This window comes from Podarcis raffonei, chromosome 5 (genome assembly GCF_027172205.1).
Source record: "Podarcis raffonei isolate rPodRaf1 chromosome 5, rPodRaf1.pri, whole genome shotgun sequence".
Classification (NCBI taxonomy): domain Eukaryota; kingdom Metazoa; phylum Chordata; class Lepidosauria; order Squamata; family Lacertidae; genus Podarcis; species Podarcis raffonei.
Genome location: NC_070606.1, coordinates 100,450,279 through 100,467,391, shown reverse-complemented (window position 1 = coordinate 100,467,391; position 17,113 = coordinate 100,450,279). Strand labels below are relative to the sequence as shown.

Below are 17,113 nucleotides of genomic sequence, written 5' to 3'. Positions count from 1 at the left end.
ATTGATGAGACCCATAGTATAGCTTGCTGCATCATTGGTCCTTTACAGAAAGCCTGGACAACTCCAGCCCTAAACAGTAACTTTTTACAAGAGTAAAACCAAAGAAAACTGGGTCTGTGCACATCGCTCTTGGTTCGACAGAATCTCAAAGGTTACTGCTGGGTGCAAATTTCAACAGGATTTACTCTCCACATTCCCACTGTATGTAACAGAGCCATCCTTGTAGTTTGCATGGAGCTGTTTTCAAGTTTAATGTTCAGCTGTAAGGTTCCTCCTGAACTGGATCTTACCAGTTTTTCCAGTCCAGCCCCACTGATAATGTGTTTTGCAGAAATTCCACATCACTTCCCAATTCAAGACCCAGGCTGTGGGAGCGCATATGTCTGCGCATGGATCTGCTCTCTTGCTCACTCTTTGCGTCTCCTCAATAAAGTAACTAAGTGACGACTAGTGATGGAGGCGCATCATCGGGGGGGGGGGTCCAGGACCACAGGGAAACCATCAAACTCCCTTGCTATTTTTGCTACGGTTGCCGGATTTTGCTTATGCAGTCTTGCTCTATTTAACATACAGAAATGTTGCTTTTTGCATGTTATCATGTTTGCTATTGAGCTGTTTTGCTGTGTTGTTATGAAATTGCTTTTGCAATGCTAGGTTCTGAAGTGCACTCCTGCTTTTAAAAAAGAATAATATTTTTACTAAAGATTTCTTAGTTTACAAAAATATGTGCATTGTCTCTTTTCTCAAGTTGTGTTTTCTACAGATCAGCTGCATTTGTTGTGAAACATTAGTGTTACATTAGGAAGAAAAGGGGGAAATGGTGAGTGGGGTGGGGTTGGGTGGGAAAACTTCTATTCTCCTACTTAGTGTATGTGTGGGGTTTTGTTTCAGCATCGCTTGTGTGGGTTCTCTTACTATTCGCTTCTTGTATTTCCTTGGTGGTGAGAGGTTGGGGTTAGCCTAGGGTGTGGTTGGTTGTCTTTGGGTGGCTGTAGTGAGATCTGTTTTTGTGTGAGAGTGGGTATGCATGTGTGTGTTTTTGAATCAGGTTAGCCAGATTGATTCGCATTCTGTCGGCAGATTCTTGTTCTTGTCTTCTTGGGCTGTGTATGTGATAAAGGCGAACCATACCGGGGTAAAGGCGTCGTCTTCTATTTGTCCCCGCGTCAGTTTCAGTTTATTGTTTAGTTTTTCTAATAAGGCCTGCTTTCTTTGTTGTAAAAGGCTTTAATCCGGATTTTTGCATGTGTGGAAAAGGGGCCTTCAAATAAATGGAAGGAAGGAAGGAAGCCTTGGCAAAACCACTGGGAAAGCCCTCGGGTATTCTTCTTCTTATGAATCCCTTATGAATACACATCCCTTATGAATACACATTCTTATGAATCCCTTATGAATACACAGTGGAAGTGAGGAACAGGTTTAAGAATTTAGATTTGGTGGACAGAGTGCCTGAAGAACTATGGGTGGAGGCTCGTAACATTGTACAGGAGGCAGCAACGAAAACCATCCCAATGAAAAGGAAATGCAAGAAAGCAAAGTGGCTGTCCAACGAGGCCTTACAAATAGCGGGGGAGAGAAGGCAAGCAAAATGCGAGGGAGATAGTGATAGATACAGGAAATTGAATGCAGATTTCCAAAGAATAGCAAGGAGAGACAAGAAGGCCTTCTTAAACGAGCAATGCAAACAAATAGAGGAAAACAACAGAATGGGAAGAACCAGAGATCTGTTCAAGAAAATCGGAAATATGAAAGGAACATTTCGTACAAAGATTACCATAATAAAGGACAAAAGTGGTAAGGACCTAACAGAAGCAGAAGACATCAAGAAGAGGTGGCAAGAATACACAGAGGAATTATACCAGAAAGATATGGATGTCTCGTACACCGCAGGTAGTGTGGTTGCTGACCTTGAGCCAGACATCCTGGAAAGTGAAGTCAAATGGGCCTTAGAAAGCACTGCAAATAACAAGGCCAGTGGAAGTGATGGTATTCCAGCTGAACTATTTAAAATTTTAAAAGATGATGCTGTTAAGGTGCTACACTCAATATGCCAGCAAATTTGGAAAACTCAGCAGTGGCCAGAAGATTGGAGAAGATCAGTCTACATCCCAATCCCAAAAAAGGGCAGTGCCAAAGAATGCTCCAACTACCGCACAATTGCGCTCATTTCACACGCTAGCAAGGTTATGCTTAAAATTCTACAAGGAAGGCTCAAACAGTATGTGGATCGAGAACTCCCAGAAATGCAAGCTGGATTTAGAAGAGGCAGAGGAACCAGAGACCAAATTGCAAACATGCGCTGGATTATGGAGAAAGCTAGAGAGTTCCAGAAAGACATCTACTTCTGCTTCATTGACTATGCAAACGCCTTTGACTGTGTCGACCACAGCAAACTATGGCAAGTTCTTAAAGAAATGGGAGTGCCTGATCACCTCATCTGTCTCCTGAGAAATCTCTATGTGGGACAAGAAGCTACAGTTAGAACTGGATATGGAACAACTGATTGGTTCAAAATTGGGAAAGGAGTACGACAAGGCTGTATATTGTCTCCCTGCTTATTTAACTTATATGCAGCATTCATCATGCGAAAGGCTGGGCTGGATGAATCCGAAGCCGGAATTAAGATTGCCGGAAGAAATATCAACAACCTCAGATATGCAGATGACACAACCTTGATGGCAGAAAGTGAGGAGGAATTAAAGAACCTTTTAATGAGGGTGAAAGAGGAGAGCGCAAAATATGGTCTGAAGCTCAACATCAAAAAAACGAAGATCATGGCCACTGGGCCCATCACCTCCTGGCAAATAGAAGGGGAAGAAATGGAGGCAGTGAGAGATTTTACTTTCTTGGGCTCCATGATCACTGCAGATGGTGACAGCAGCCACGAAATTAAAAGACACCTGCTTCTTGGGAGAAAGGCGATGGCAAACCTAGACAGCATCTTAAAAAGTAGAGACGTCACCTTGCCAACAAAGGTCCGTATAGTTAAAGCTATGGTTTTCCCAGTAGTGATGTATGGAAGTGAGAGCTGGACCATAAAGAAGGCTGATCGCCGAAGAATGGATGCTTTTGAATTATGGTGCTGGAGGAGACTCTTGAGAGTCCCATGGACTGCAAGAAGATCAAACACATCCATTCTTAAGAAAATCAGCCCTGGGTGCTCACTGGAAGGACAGATCGTGAAGCTGAGGCTCCAATACTTTGGCCACCTCATGAGAAGAGAAGACTCCCTGGAGAAGACACTGATGCTGGGAAAGATGGAGGGCACAAGGAGAAGGGGACAACAGAGGATGAGATGGTTGGATAGTGTTTTCGAGGATACCAGCATGAGTTTGACCAAACTGCGGGAGGTAGTGGAGGACAGAGGTGCCTGGCGTGCTCTGGTCCATGGGGTCACGAAGAGTCGGACACGACTAAACGACTAAACAACAACAACAACATTCTTCTTCTTTGGCGATCACTCATAGCCGAGTAAGATTGTCTTCCATAAACAGGGTTTTAACATGTATGCTTTTGAAACATGGACCACTTATAAACACCATCTCCAACTCCTTGAAAGATTCCATCAAAACGGTGTCTCCAAAAATTTTCACACATCACTTGGGAAGACAGGCGAGCTAATATCAGTGTACAGTACTGGAAGAAGCAAAGATCACCAGTGTCGAAGCAATGATTCTTCAACATCAACTTTGCTGGACTGGTCATGTTGTGCAGATGCCTGATGATCGTCTTCCAAAGCAACTACTCTATTCCCAACTTTAAAAAAGGAAAGCGTAATGCTGGTGGTCAACAAAAGAGGTTCAAAGACTCTCTCAAGACAATTTTTTAAAAAAGTAGTGTAAACACCAACAACTGGGAAACACTGGCCTGCGAGCGCTCCAGTTGGAGAACAGCCTTTACCAAAGGTGTCCTGGGCTTTGAAGACACTCGAACACAGGACGCAAGGGAGAAACGTGCGAAGAGGAAGGCACGCTTGGCAAACCCTCACCGTGATCAACTCCTGCCCAGAAACCAATGTTCCCACTGTTTATCAATGGTCTGACTCAGTAGAAGAGAGCTTCTTGTCTTCCTAGGACTGCAGGCAGGCAGCTTACAATGCACACCTACGTTGAAAGTTCTTCTCCTGGCTCAGCCTTCAAGGCAGCCTCCTCCTGCTGCCTGCCTGACCTCCCTGCCTACTTGCCATCTCCACAGGCTGGACGCAAAGCTGCAGCAAGACACAGGAGGGACAGTAGAGGACAGTCAAGTGGAAGAGGCATGAGCTCATACCTTGGATTCGGTTTGGGGCACAGGAGCCAAAACAGACCGGCTACACAAATCAGAGGGTGGAGCGCAGGGGCTGTTCTCCCCAGGAAACAGGTGGCAGAACCTGTACCTGGACCCGAAGAGAGCCAAAAATACACTTTGTACAAATGGGCACCCCACCGGTCTGGAAGACCACCGCCGGCCATCGTTTCTGGTCTGGCAAGCACTCAGCAACCCCCCCCCCCTGTTTTTCTGTCTCAGGTAATCAACCAAACCGGTGGGGTTAAGAAACTCTAACTGGCTCTCAAATGTGGCCAAAAGAGGCTGAGTTTGGGGTAGTGGCCTAAGGTGACCTGTTGGAAGGTGACCGTCCAAGGACCGACACTCACAAACTGGAGTTTGCAACGGTTTCTTTTCTGGGACAAGACTCGATAATAAGCAAACTCTCCCTGGGCTCTCAAAGATACAGCGCCATAAATGGGTGTGACGAGGACCTGCAGATTGCCTTCGGCAAGGATGATAAATAATAGCAGCACTGAGCCTTCGCAGGAAGACCTGGTGCAGGACCTGAATGGCACTTCCAGGTGCAAGTCAGCTTAACAGAAGCAGGTCTGAGATTTAAAAACAGCAACAACAAGAAGGAATTAAGGTAAGAAAGAGAAGGTCATGGAAAGCAAGGTCTGAAATCTCAGGTCAAAACAAAACAGAACTTTCGCAGGAAGGAAGAATATTTGAAGAAAGAAGACATTGAAAGGGAGGAGCAGGAGAAAGAATGAAGTATCCCCCCCTTCGTTAACTGTAGCACTCCACTGAATTTATAGCCTCTTCCATGCCTGAATACCTATCATCCCAAAGAAGTTATGCTCCAAAACTCTAACCGTATTTCTCTCCGCAAGTTGGAATTCATCAGTTGTCTCGGGGTTCCAGTAAATGTAGCTGGGAGATAGAGGGGAAATGAAAGAGTACTGTTCAAAGAGGCGTCTGTCGCCACCCGTTAACATCAAAACATCTCTGCTCAGCATAATAATTGTGCACATAAGGGTTGCTTCAGAGTCAGGGATGTTCAGGCACACGTGAAGTTCTGGGCTGCATCAAAATGCAGAAAAAACAACAACAACCACCCTCCCCCAAAATAAACCTCCACTTCTCCCCAAACAAATCAGAATGTGTGCAAGAGGCAGCAATGTTCAAACATACAGTGGTACCTCGGGTTACAGACGCTTCAGGTTACAGACGCTTCAGATTACAGATGCTTCAGGTTACAGACTCCGCTAACCCAGAAATAGTACCTCGGGTTAAGAACTTTGCTTCAGGATGAGAACAGAAATCGCGCAGCGGCAGCGGGAGGCCCCATTAGCTAAAGTGGTGCTTCAGGTTAAGAACAGTTTCAGGTTAAGAACGGACCTCGAGAACGAATTAAGTTCTTAACCCGAGGTACCACTGTACTTGTTTAAGTAGTTTGCAAAAGGATCAAGCGTTCCAAGATGAAAGTATCGGGATTGCTTGTATTATTATATTATGCAATCTTTACATTCACTTTTTTCAAACTGCAACATAAGGGGAAATGTGACTATTTAAACCTCCCCATCCATATACCTGTATGTGTGTGCATACCTCAAAATTAAAGAAAGGAATACTTTAAACTTTTGTACTGTGCTGAAAATTCTTTTCCTGGGTTTATAAAACATTCATTTGTTTTTTTAACTTTTGCTATTTTTTTATATTTTAAATCAATAGGTAATCTAGGTAATTTTGCTTCACCGAAGAAAAATATCTAAACATGGAAAAACTACTAAATATTGAGAAAAACATTGCAAAATATAAAATAAATTTAAAAAGGAAAGGAAACTTTGAAGCTTATGTACACAACAAATGCCAGGACTAAGACTAAACTGCTTCTGGTGCAACGGGGCACCATGACAGAAGTCAGAGCGTACAGAAACACCTTTTACCTTCCTGCCACAGCGGTACCTATTTATCTACTTGCACTGGTGTGCTTTCAAACTGCTAGGTTGGCAGGAGCAGGGACCGAGCAACGGGAGCTCACCCCGTCGCGGGGATTCGAACCGCTGAGCCCAAGAAGCTCAGTGGTTTAGACTGTTGAATGATTCTGTGTACATTGCGGCAGCCTTTGGCTATGTGCAATAAAACTGACTGACCCTTTCAGTGGTTTAGACCACAGAGACACCCTAATACAACCCTGAACCCAACATAGAGGCAGAGATACTGCTCAAAATGCAACCCGGAATTTGCAGCTCATGAATTTGTACACCTACCAGCCCAATAGTAACGAACTCATCCTCTCGGGAGTTATTTTTTATATGCATTGTGGATGAGTTCATTTCGCTCCCTCTGCTCTCTTTCAAAGAATCAGGTATATTGCTTAGTAACGACAGCGTTTCTGAATGGGCTGCTTTTGTCAGGCTGGATTTATGCTCAATGAGAGCCTGGAGCTGCCTCTTCTCTCGTACACAATCGCTTGTTCCAGTTGCCTCTCCGCTGCCTGACCCACTCTAAATTTAGAATGAATGTTTCTGAAGGATGGGACTCGCCTTTCGCCTAAACTGTGCCAGAGCCTTGTCTTCCTGCCTCCTCCACTTGGATGGCCCTCAGCCAGCGAATATCTCCCAGTGCTTTGTTTTTTCCTGCATAAAACCTGCCGCTTCATTCATTCTTTAGTAACAATGAATGGATGCCAAGAGTGAATAGGGGAATGGATGCCGACTGCAAAGAAATATTAGGCAAGCACAGCAGTTCTTCTGAAGCTTTTAGCTGTGTATACAGTCATACCTCGGGTTACAGACGCTTCAGGTTCCGCGTTTTCGGGTTACGGACACACTAAAACACGAAAGTACCGGAACGGGTTACTTCCAGGTTTCAGCACTTGGGCATGCGCTGAAACGCTAAATTGTGCTATGCGCATGCGCAGAAGTGCAGAATCGCGGCGCTGCGGGTTGCAAAGGTGCCTCCTGCACACATAATAATATAATAATAATAATTTATTAATTATACCCTGCCCATCTGGCTGAGTTTCCCCAGCCACTCTGGGCGGCTTCCAATCAAGTGTTAAAAACAAAACAGCATTAAATATTAAAAACTTCCCTAAACAGGGCTGCCTTCAGATGTCTTTTAAAGAGAAGATAGCTGCTTATTTCCTTCACATCTGAAGGGAGGGCGTTTCACAGGGCGGGCGCCACTACCAAGAAGGCCCTCTACCTGGTTCCCTGTAACTTGGCTTCTTGCAATGAGAGAACCGCCAGAAGGCCCTCGGTGCTGGATCTCAGTGTCTGGGCAGAACGATGGGGGTGGAGACGCTCCTTCAGGTATACTGGACCGAGGCCGTTTAGGGCATTAAAGGTCAGCACCAACACTTTGAATTGTGCTCAGAAACGTACTGGGAGCCAAGGAATCTCTTTCAGGACTGGTGTTATGTGGTCTCAGTGGCCGCTCCCAGTCGCCAGTCTAGCTGCCCGCATTCTGGATTAGTTGTGGTTTCTGGGTCACCTTCAAAGGTAGCCCCACGTAGAGCGCATTGCAGTAGTCCAAGTGGGAGGTAACCAGAGCATGCACGTTCGCAACCCGAGCGTCCACTGTACTAACATAAGAACATAAGGTGACCCCTGACAGATCGGGTCAGTGGCCTCTCTGGTCCAGCATCCTGTTCTCACAGTGGCCAGCCGGATGCCCATTACGGGAAACTCACAAACAGGATCTGTGCACAAGAGCCATCGATAGCCCTCTTGTCCTTTGTGAACGTGTCTTTTATTATTACTATTTATTTATTTAACTTCTATACCGCCCTACACCCGAAAGTCTCAGGATGGTTCCCATAAAATATCAAATACATAAAATCAAAAGAAAAACCAACAACCCAATAAAAAAGACCCCAAAGAGTCAGCATTTTTTAAAAGGGTATATACCTTGCCAACAAAGGTCATAGTTAAAGCTATGGTTTTCCCAGTAGTGATGTATGGAAGTGAGAGCTGGACCATAAAGAAGGCTGATCGCCGAAGAATTGATGCTTTTGAATTCTGGTGCTGGAGGAGACTCTTGAGAGTCCCATGGACTGCAAGAAGATCAAACCTCTCCATTCTGAAGGAAATCAGCCCTGAGTGCTGACTGGAAGGACAGATCCTGAAGCTGAGGCTCCAATACCTTGGTCACCTCATGAGAAGAGAAGACTCCCTGGAAAAGACCCTGATGTTGGGAAAGATGGAGGGCACAAGGAGAAGGGGACGACAGAGGACGAGATGGTAGGACAGTGTTCTCGAAGCTACCAGCATGAGTTTGACCAAACTGCGGGAGGCAGTGGAAGACAGGAGTGCCTGGCGTGCTCTGGTCCAGGGGGCCACGAAGAGGCGGACACCACTAAACAACAATATCAAGGATGTAGCTCAAGATAAGGCAAAGGCCTGGTTGAAAAGGAACGTTTTTGCCTGACGCCTAAATGTGTATAATGAAGGCACCAGGTGAACTTCCCTGGGGAGAGCATTCCACAGACAGGGAGCCACTGCAGAGAAGGCCCCGTTCTCGTGTTGCCACCCTCTGGACCTCTCAAGGAGGAGGCACACGAAGGAGGTCCTCAGAAGATGAGGTCCAGGGAGGTTCATATGGAAAGAGGCAGTCTTTGAGGTATTGCAGTCCTGAGCCGTTTAGCACTTTAATAGGTCAAAACCAGCACTTTGAATTGGGCCCAGAAACTAATTGGGAGCCAGTGCAGTTGGACCAGGATAGGTGCAATATGCTCAGACTGTCTTGGTCTGGTGAGAAGCCTGGCCGCTGAATTCTGCACCAGCTGAAGTTTCCGAACCGTCTACAAAGGCAGCCCTATGTATAACACATTGCAGTAATCTTAAAGCCTTCTGGGTTGTTCCACAGGGAGTTCCACAGTTTGGCTACGCACTGCACGAAGGACTTTTCATTTATCTTTCCTGAATCTTCCAGCGTTCAGTTTCACTGCATTTCCCCCAGTTCTAGTTTATGCCATGCATAAACTTACAAACTTCCACAATGTCTGTTTCTTTTAAAGAATTTATACACTGCTCTATTTAAACCTTAAAAACTGTTTAAATCATTCAAAACAGAACTTGACTAATAAACCAAAATCTGAATTAAAATGTACATCCACATTCTACATGCCTAAGCAGGCACCCACAGCTTAAGTCTGTAGGTCAAGCGCTCTCCAGATATGTATTGCTTACTACAAATTCTTCAGAGGGTCTTAATCCAGCCCCCTTTGCCTCAGTCCCCCAACTTGAAATGAGGAGGATAACATTGGCCCACTTCACAGGGTTGTTGTAAAAGCTAATGAGATTATATATAACCCAAGAGAAAAAGCATATTGAGGCACATTAAAGACAAATGAATCTATTTCGACAGTTCACTTTTCAAGGGCAGAGTCCTCTTCATCACATGGATCAAGTGGGAGACAGTACAGTCATACCTCGGGTTAAATACAGTGGTACCTCAGGTTAAGTATTTAATTCGTTCCGGAGGTCCGTTCTTAACCTGAAACTGTTCTTAACCTGAAGCACCACTTTAGCTAATGGGGCCTCCTGCTGCTGCCGCGCCGCCAGAGCACGTTTCTGTTCTCATCCTGAAGCAAAGTTCTTAACCTCAAGCACTATTTCTGGGTTAGCAGAGTCTGTAAACTGAAGCATGTACAACCTGAAGCTTATGTAACCCGAGGTACCACTGTCTGCTTCAGGTTGAGCGTTTTCAGGTTGCGCTCTGCGGCAAGTAACGGAATGGGTTACTTCCAAGTTTCGCCGCTCGCGCATGCGCAGATGCTCAAATGACTTCATGCGCATGCACAGAAGCAGCGAATCACGACCCGCGCACACACAGTCGCAGGTTGCGTTCTACTCAGGATGTGAACGGGGCTCCGGAACAGATCCCGTTCACATCCAGAGGTACCACTGTACTGAGCAGACAGTAAATATATACTGTACTTTTCTGTGTATAACACGCCCCTCTTTGGGGGGACTCAAATTTAGGAAAATGGGGGGAGATGGCACAGAGTTGTTGAGCATCACTAAATCCGCCTCTCGGCTGTCCCCTCGTCGGAAGAAGCTGCCAATCGCATGCCCAATTGCCGCAGCGTCAGCTAATCAACACCACCCATTGACGTAGCAACCAGTAACATGCACAATGGCCGCTAACAGCCATGGCAGCAACCAATCAAACGCCTGCCCTATGCACTACCAATGTATAAGATGACCCCCATTTTTAGCACAACTTTTTTAAGGGGAAAAAACTAGTCTTATGCACTGAAAAATCTCACATGCAAAGTGCAAAGGAGCTGCAAGGGAGAGCCCCTCCCCATTGGCAGAGCTAATGCAAGACCCAGCCAAGTCCACGCAAATCAAATCTGCTGGTAACACATTGGGAGCGTAAGTTGGAATCCACTAAGAAGCCGCAAGGTGCATTTCTGGCTGCTTTCACCCCAAACCAACCACCATCACTTTGGAATCTGGGGAGCTGTGCGCAGAGCACTTCAAGCACACAAGCAGCACGGCAGAAATGTCAAAAATGCAGAGCACTATTATTAAGTCATGCAAAGGTACGCAGCAAGACCGGCTCATTCTCTCATTACAAGGGGCACATGACTCTCCTGTTGCAAAAGCTTCGCCGGCTACCTGTTTCCAGGCTCAGTTTGAAGCGCTGGCTATGTATTTCATTCATCTGTTTCAAAGAAACAATACATCTCAAAGCAGTTTACCAAAGGACAGAACAATGAAACCAAGAAAAAATATATATCATACTTTAAAACTTACACGTTAGAAAGGTAAACAAATTAAAATTACCTCCACTTTCTAAGCTTTTGGGTAGGCTTGTCAAAACAAGAATGTTTTTAGCAGTGCCAAAAGGAGTACAGTGAAGGCACCTGCTTGATATCAATAGGCAGGGAGTTCCATAGTACAGGCAGGGGCTGCCAAACTAAAAGAACAAGTTCCTTACAGATGTGGAACGGGAATTACGTGGCAGCTGTGGCAGTGCTAATTCCACCCACCCAAGCAGTGCGGTGGATGCATGTGGGATGTTGACTTTATACCCCAACAGCAACAACCTTGAAGTTGGCCTGGTAGCAATTCGGAAACCAGCACAGGACTCTGAGCGCAGGGGTCATTTGCTGACAAGGCCTCCCTCCTGTCAGCAATCGCGCTGCAGCATTCTGCACTAACAGCAAGCACTGGATCAAGCACAAGGGAAGCTCCACACAGAGCACATTGCAGTAGTCCAGTATTTTATCCATGTTGCTTTAATGCGTGGAAGCTGCCTTGAGTTCTAGTTGGAGGTAAAGGCAGTATATAAATTTATAATAATAATTTTTATTATTATTTATACCCCGCCCATCTGGCTGGGCTTCCCCAGCCACTCTGGGCGGCTTCCAACAAAATATTAAAATACAGTAATGTATCAAACATTAAAAGCTTCCCTAAACAGGGCCGCCTTCAGGTGTCTCCTAAAAGTCTGGTAGTTGTTTTTCTCTTTGACATCTGGTGGGAGGGCGTTCCACAGGGCGGGTGCCACCACCGAGAAGGCCCTCTGTCTGGTTCCCTGTAACTTGGCTTCTCACAGTGAGAGAACCGCCAGAAGGCCCTCGGAGCTGGACCTCAGCGTCCGGGCAGAACGATGGGGGTGGAGACGCTCCTTCAGGTATACTGGACCGAGGCCATTTAGGGCTTTCAAGGTCAGCACCAACACTTTGAATTGTGCTCAGAAACGTACTGCGAGCCAATGTAGGTCTTTCAAGACTGGTATTATGTGGTCTCAGCGGCCGCTCCCAGTCACCAGTCTAGCTGCTGCACTCTGGATTAGTTGTAGTTTCCGGGTCACCGTCAAGATCACATAGAGCACATTGCAGTAGTCCAAGTGAGAGATAACCAGAGCATGCACCACTGTGGCCAGACAGTCTGTGGGCAGGTAGGGTCTCATCCTGCATACCAGATGGAGCTGGTAAACAGCTGCCCTGGACACAGATTTGACCTGTGCCTCCATGGACAGCTGTGAGTCCAGAATGACTCCCAGGCTGCGCACCTGGTCCTTCGGGGGCCCAGTTACCCCATTCAGGAGCAGGGAGTCCCCCACACAATACTTGAGTCACATTCAGCAATGCCTAAACTCACCCTGAACAGCCATGGATACCCAATGCAGTGAAAATGGTCTCCCTTCCTTGTGCCACACACACTCACACACCCAATTGTCTGAGTTACTCAGCTTATGAAGCTCACAAAGCTAGTTTTTAAAAGAAGTGAGTTTCCGGGTTTTTGGAAGGGAAATGACTTTGTTTCTGATTAGGGCTCTGATTAGGTTGGGAGATAGCAATCTATCTCCTTATCACATCCACTCCTCTTCGAAACATCAAGTTCCGCGTGATCCTAACCAGGCATCATTTAACGTGTCTGAAATTGCTAGGTACGAAAAATTAAAAGTCGGAACAGGCCTTGCCTGCAAGATGTACAAATGAAGGTCAGTCAGGAAAAGCTAGGAGAGGAAAGGTATGTAGGAAGGGGGGTGGGGGAGAGTGAGTCTGATTCTAGGGGACAAGACGCTATTTATTATTATGCATTAAATTTCTATCCTACCGTTCTTCCCAAACGAACCCAGGACAACAAACATCAAACATACCAAGTTTAAAACAACCTGGTGGTAAGGAGCCTGTGTTTGCTCACAAGGAAAGTGCAAATTAATCCCAATGAAGTCAGAAGCGACTCTACTCGCGATCAGTTCTTATGTTCACTGTTGATCTCAAGCCGCTACCCTACGGGTACTTGGAAAGCTCTCCACAGGCAGCTGGAAAAACGTGTGTGTTTGTTTGTTTTCAAAACTTAGGAATCACCTTTGCAATGAACAAGGTACTCAAGGCAATCTGCGCGAGGATCGGCGAGACAGTAAAAACATTGCCGGAAAAGACAAAAAACCACAGAACCTAAAAGATCTATGCCAAGGCAAAACACACGGTGCAAAGATAGGCAACAGTGGCTGGTTCTTTAGAGGCTAGGAAAAGCCAGGAGGGGTAAAGGGTGCGGGGAGGAGGGTTTTTATTTGCCCCCCCCCTTTTAGTCCCAAGCCAGAGAGCTAAATTCAAGGGATGATGAGAGTTGTGGTCCAGTAGCACCTGGAGGACCACATGTCCTTCATCCTTGCAGAGTTTGCCATTTTGGTTCTCAGAAGCTGTCGGGGGTCCAGCGGCTGGTGGCACAAAGACACAGCTAAGAAAGGGGAGCTGGAACTAAGGTCCTCCGGGCCAAATCTCTCTTGGGCAGCATCCTTAAGCAAGCCACTGCCCTCCTGCCCCCAGAACACCTGCCCCCCCACCCAGTGGCGTAGCGTGGGGGTGCAGGGGGGGCCGGCCACACCGGGCGCAACATCTGGGGTTAGGGCAAATCCATGGGTTAGGGGGCACAAATCCATGGGTTAGGGGGCGCAAATCCACGGGTTAGGGGGCGCAAATCCACGGGTTGGGGGTGCAAATTACTTGCCTTGCCCCGGGTGCTGACAACCCACGCTACGCCACTGCCCCCACCTGTAACAGGACAATAATCACAGTGGCCTACCTTGCAGTTGAAGATCTTCGTGGTCACAAACACAAAACCCTCCAAGGGCTTGAAAGCATGATATAGCTGCTCCTCCACAGAGAGGGGGTCATCTGCAGCCTCGCTGCTGTTTCTGATCAGGCCTCCTCCTGCTTCCACCCTGTAGCAAAGGCAAGCAACGGGCGTTAGTCTTCCCCATGTGGCATGATTCGGACAGCAAGAACATGCGCCTGCCTTCAAAAGTGGAAACTCTGGAACTCGCTCCCGCAGAAAGCAGTGATGGAAACTGCGCTGGAGGAAGGGAAACATATCCACAGAGAAGGAGGAGGAAGCTATCGATGTCTGCCAGGCAACGATGGTTCTGCTCTGCCACCATGGTAAGAGGCAGCAGTGTTGCTGAGCCCCAGTCGCTGGAAAAACCAGAAGGGAAACGTTGCTGCGGTGCTCGGATCCTGCTTGTCATGGGCCTCTGGCTGAGAACAGGATGCTGGGCTAGTGGGGTCTCTGGCCTCATCCTGCAAGCACTTAGGTTCTGACAAACATTGCACTGCCCCCAGGAAGCTGCTTGTCAGAATCACAGGTGAGATGACCCCCAGGTGCAGGAAATAAGAGCTGTTATTAATTCTCCCCTGGTCTCCTCGCTGGCCCAAGGAGGACCAATTCAGCCAGCTAGCCCTGGGGATTATCTAATTGATTTTTGATTTTTATTGTTATTCATGTTTTTATACTGTATTTTATGCTGCTTTTATAATTAGGTGTTTTAATTTTTTTGTTAGCTGCCCTGAGCCTGGTTTTTGAACTGGGAAGGGCAGGGTATAAATATATATTTTTATTTTTATTATTATTGTCCCGCTAGAGTCCTGCTTGGGGGTGGGAGGGCATCTGGCTGTCCACTGTCAGACCAGGATGCTGGAAGAGCGGGGCCTTAATAAATAATAATAATATAATATAATGTATTTATACCCTGCCCATGTGGTATAAACTCTGGGCGGCCTCCAACAAAATATTATAAATACAACAGAACATCAGACATGGAAACAATTCCCTAAACAGGGCTGCCTTCAGATGTCTTCTAAAAGTCAGATAGTTGTTGATTTCCTTGACATCTGATGGGAAGGCTTGGCGCCGCTACCGAGAAGGCCCTCTTTGATGGGACCCTGCAGCCAGACGTTCCTTCGGTTAACATTAATTCCCCTTCCTATCCTAGGCGATTTGGGAGAAGGGAGAAGGGAAAAGGGAAGACTGGCAGCTGTCCAAGCAGCAGGGACCGTCCGAGCGCAGCTGCCGCCTCCATCCTCCAATCCTCCGGGTGGCTGTTCCAGCGCGCGGCGCTCCAGCTCGGAGCCGCCGACCAGGAAGCACCGGAGGCGGGGAAGACTCTCGGCAAGTTGGCGCAGGAGCCGGGCGCATCCTTCTGACTCTCCAAACAGACAGAAACCCCAAAGCGCGATCGGATCCGGATCCCGATCTCGTAGGAGGGAGAGGAGGGGAAGGGGGTTAAAGTCTCCCCCGCCTTACCCTCTCCGGATCGGAGCCCCTGCGCTCGCAATCCGGTTTTCTTGGAAAAAATAAACGTGTTCCGAAGAACGCAACTGGAGCCTGGCGCGGTTTGGCGAGACGAAAGCCCGGAAAGGTAGGACGGGAGCCGAAGCAGCGCATCTCTCTCCCCGAACCGAACCACGGAACCAGCAGCCAGCCGTGCCTGGAAGCCTCCGGGGGCTGCGCAACAGAGAGCCCTTCCCGGGGATCGCTCGCCGTTGACACCGGTGTAGGAGGTAGAAACCGACCTGTGCTACGCCTGGTTCAGTGATGCCTGCACGGGCCGGCAGCGGCTTTCCGGGATTCCAGGCAAGGCGCCTCTCTCCCCGCCCTTCCGGAGACGCAACCGAGATTTGAACCCGGGACCTTGGAGGGCAGGCGCTTTGCCCCGGAGCTGCGACCCGGGGGAACCTGCCTCCCTCCCGTGTGAACCTGGGGGGCTATCCCGGATTAACTCCTCCGGGTCCGGATCCCCTTCCCCTGCCAGGACTCCGCGTCGTCGAAAGGCAAGACCCGGCTTTCCCCCGCGCAGCGCAGCGCAGGCACCCCCGTCCCGGAGCCTGGCAAGGGTTCCTCGGCCGAGCCGGCGTCCGCCCCCCTCGCGCCCTTCCCGGCCTCGCTCACCTCGCCCTCCGGGGGCGCCGTCGCGGCTGCCGCGCTGCTGACGGAGGAAGGCTCCCTCGTCGGGTCCGCCTTGCTCGCTCGCTCCGCGGCGCCGGCGCCTCCTTCGGCCCCCATTCGCCTCTCCGGCGCGCTGATTGGCGGTGACGTGGCGGTATGCGAAGCAGCGGGCGGCCGGAGGGGCCGAGCGGGGCGGAGCGGAGGCGCCGGGCCGGGGTGGCGCTCCAGGCGGCCGGGGAGGCGGAGGCCGGGGCGGCGCCTTCCTCCAGATGCGGGAGGGGAAGGGGAGGTGCGCGGCACGGCCCGCCTTGGCCCCCGGAGAGCGCGAGCCTCCTCCCAGACGCGCCCAGCGCGGAGGCTCTGATTGCGCGACCTGCTAAGTGCATTTCTTTTTTAAATGCAAACTTTATTGCATTTAAAAAAAAACAAAAAAAAACCAGTTACTAAGTACAAAGTAAAAGTACAAAGTACAAAGTACAAAGTAATAAGTAGAGACATCACTATGCCGACAAAGGTCCGTATAGTTCAAGCTCTGGTTTTCCCAGTAGTGATGTGTGGAAGTGAGAGCTGGACCATAAAGAAGGCTGATCGCCGAAGAATGGATGCTTTTGAATTCTGGTGCTGGAGGAGACTCTGGAGAGTCCCATGGACTGCAAGAAGATCCAACCTCTCCATTCTGAAGGAAATCAGCCCTGGGTGCTCACTGGAAGATCGTGAAGCTGAGGCTCCAAGACTTTGGCCACCTCATGAGAAGAGAAGACTCCCTGGAAAAGACCCTGATGTTGGGAAAAATTAAGGGCACAAGGAGAAGGGGGCGACAGAGGCCGAGATGGTGGGACAGTGTTCTCGAAGCTACCAGCATGAGGGAGGCAGTGGAAGACAGGAGGGCCTGGCGTGCTCTGGTCCAGGGGGTCACAAAGAGTCAGACATGACTAAACGACTAAACAACAGCAACAAGTGCAAAGTGAGCTGGTCTTTGACTGTAATAAATCATCTAAAGACCTACTAAGTACAAAGTGTTGCCCGCTCCAATATTTGCCTTTTGCTGCTGTCAGCCTCCTCTGGAGTAAGTATATGGGATCTGCTGCACGTCATCTGTCACTGAGCTGCATTTAAACCCGGCTCCTTGGCGCGCAGGACCAGAAACATATTGTCGGTTAACTCTTGAT

At 48.3% G+C, this 17,113-nt stretch overlaps 1 protein-coding gene across 4 annotated transcripts in view; it reads right to left on the bottom strand.

Moving 5' to 3' along the window:
• IL1RAP (interleukin 1 receptor accessory protein) overlaps positions 1 to 16,097 on the bottom strand; it is a 106,278-nt gene extending 90,181 nt beyond the window's left edge. The window contains exons 1-2 of one of the 4 annotated variants that reach the window (XM_053390862.1): positions 15,948 to 16,097; positions 13,806 to 13,944 (exon numbers count right to left, since the gene is read on the bottom strand). The gene's annotated coding sequence lies outside the window, so the exon portion shown is untranslated. Of the gene's footprint in view, positions 1 to 13,805; positions 13,945 to 15,571; positions 15,827 to 15,947 lie in introns of those variants that run through there. The other 3 variants (XM_053390867.1, XM_053390868.1, XM_053390863.1) reach the window with 3 other exon arrangements.
• Positions 16,098 to 17,113: the final 1,016 nt, after the last annotated feature.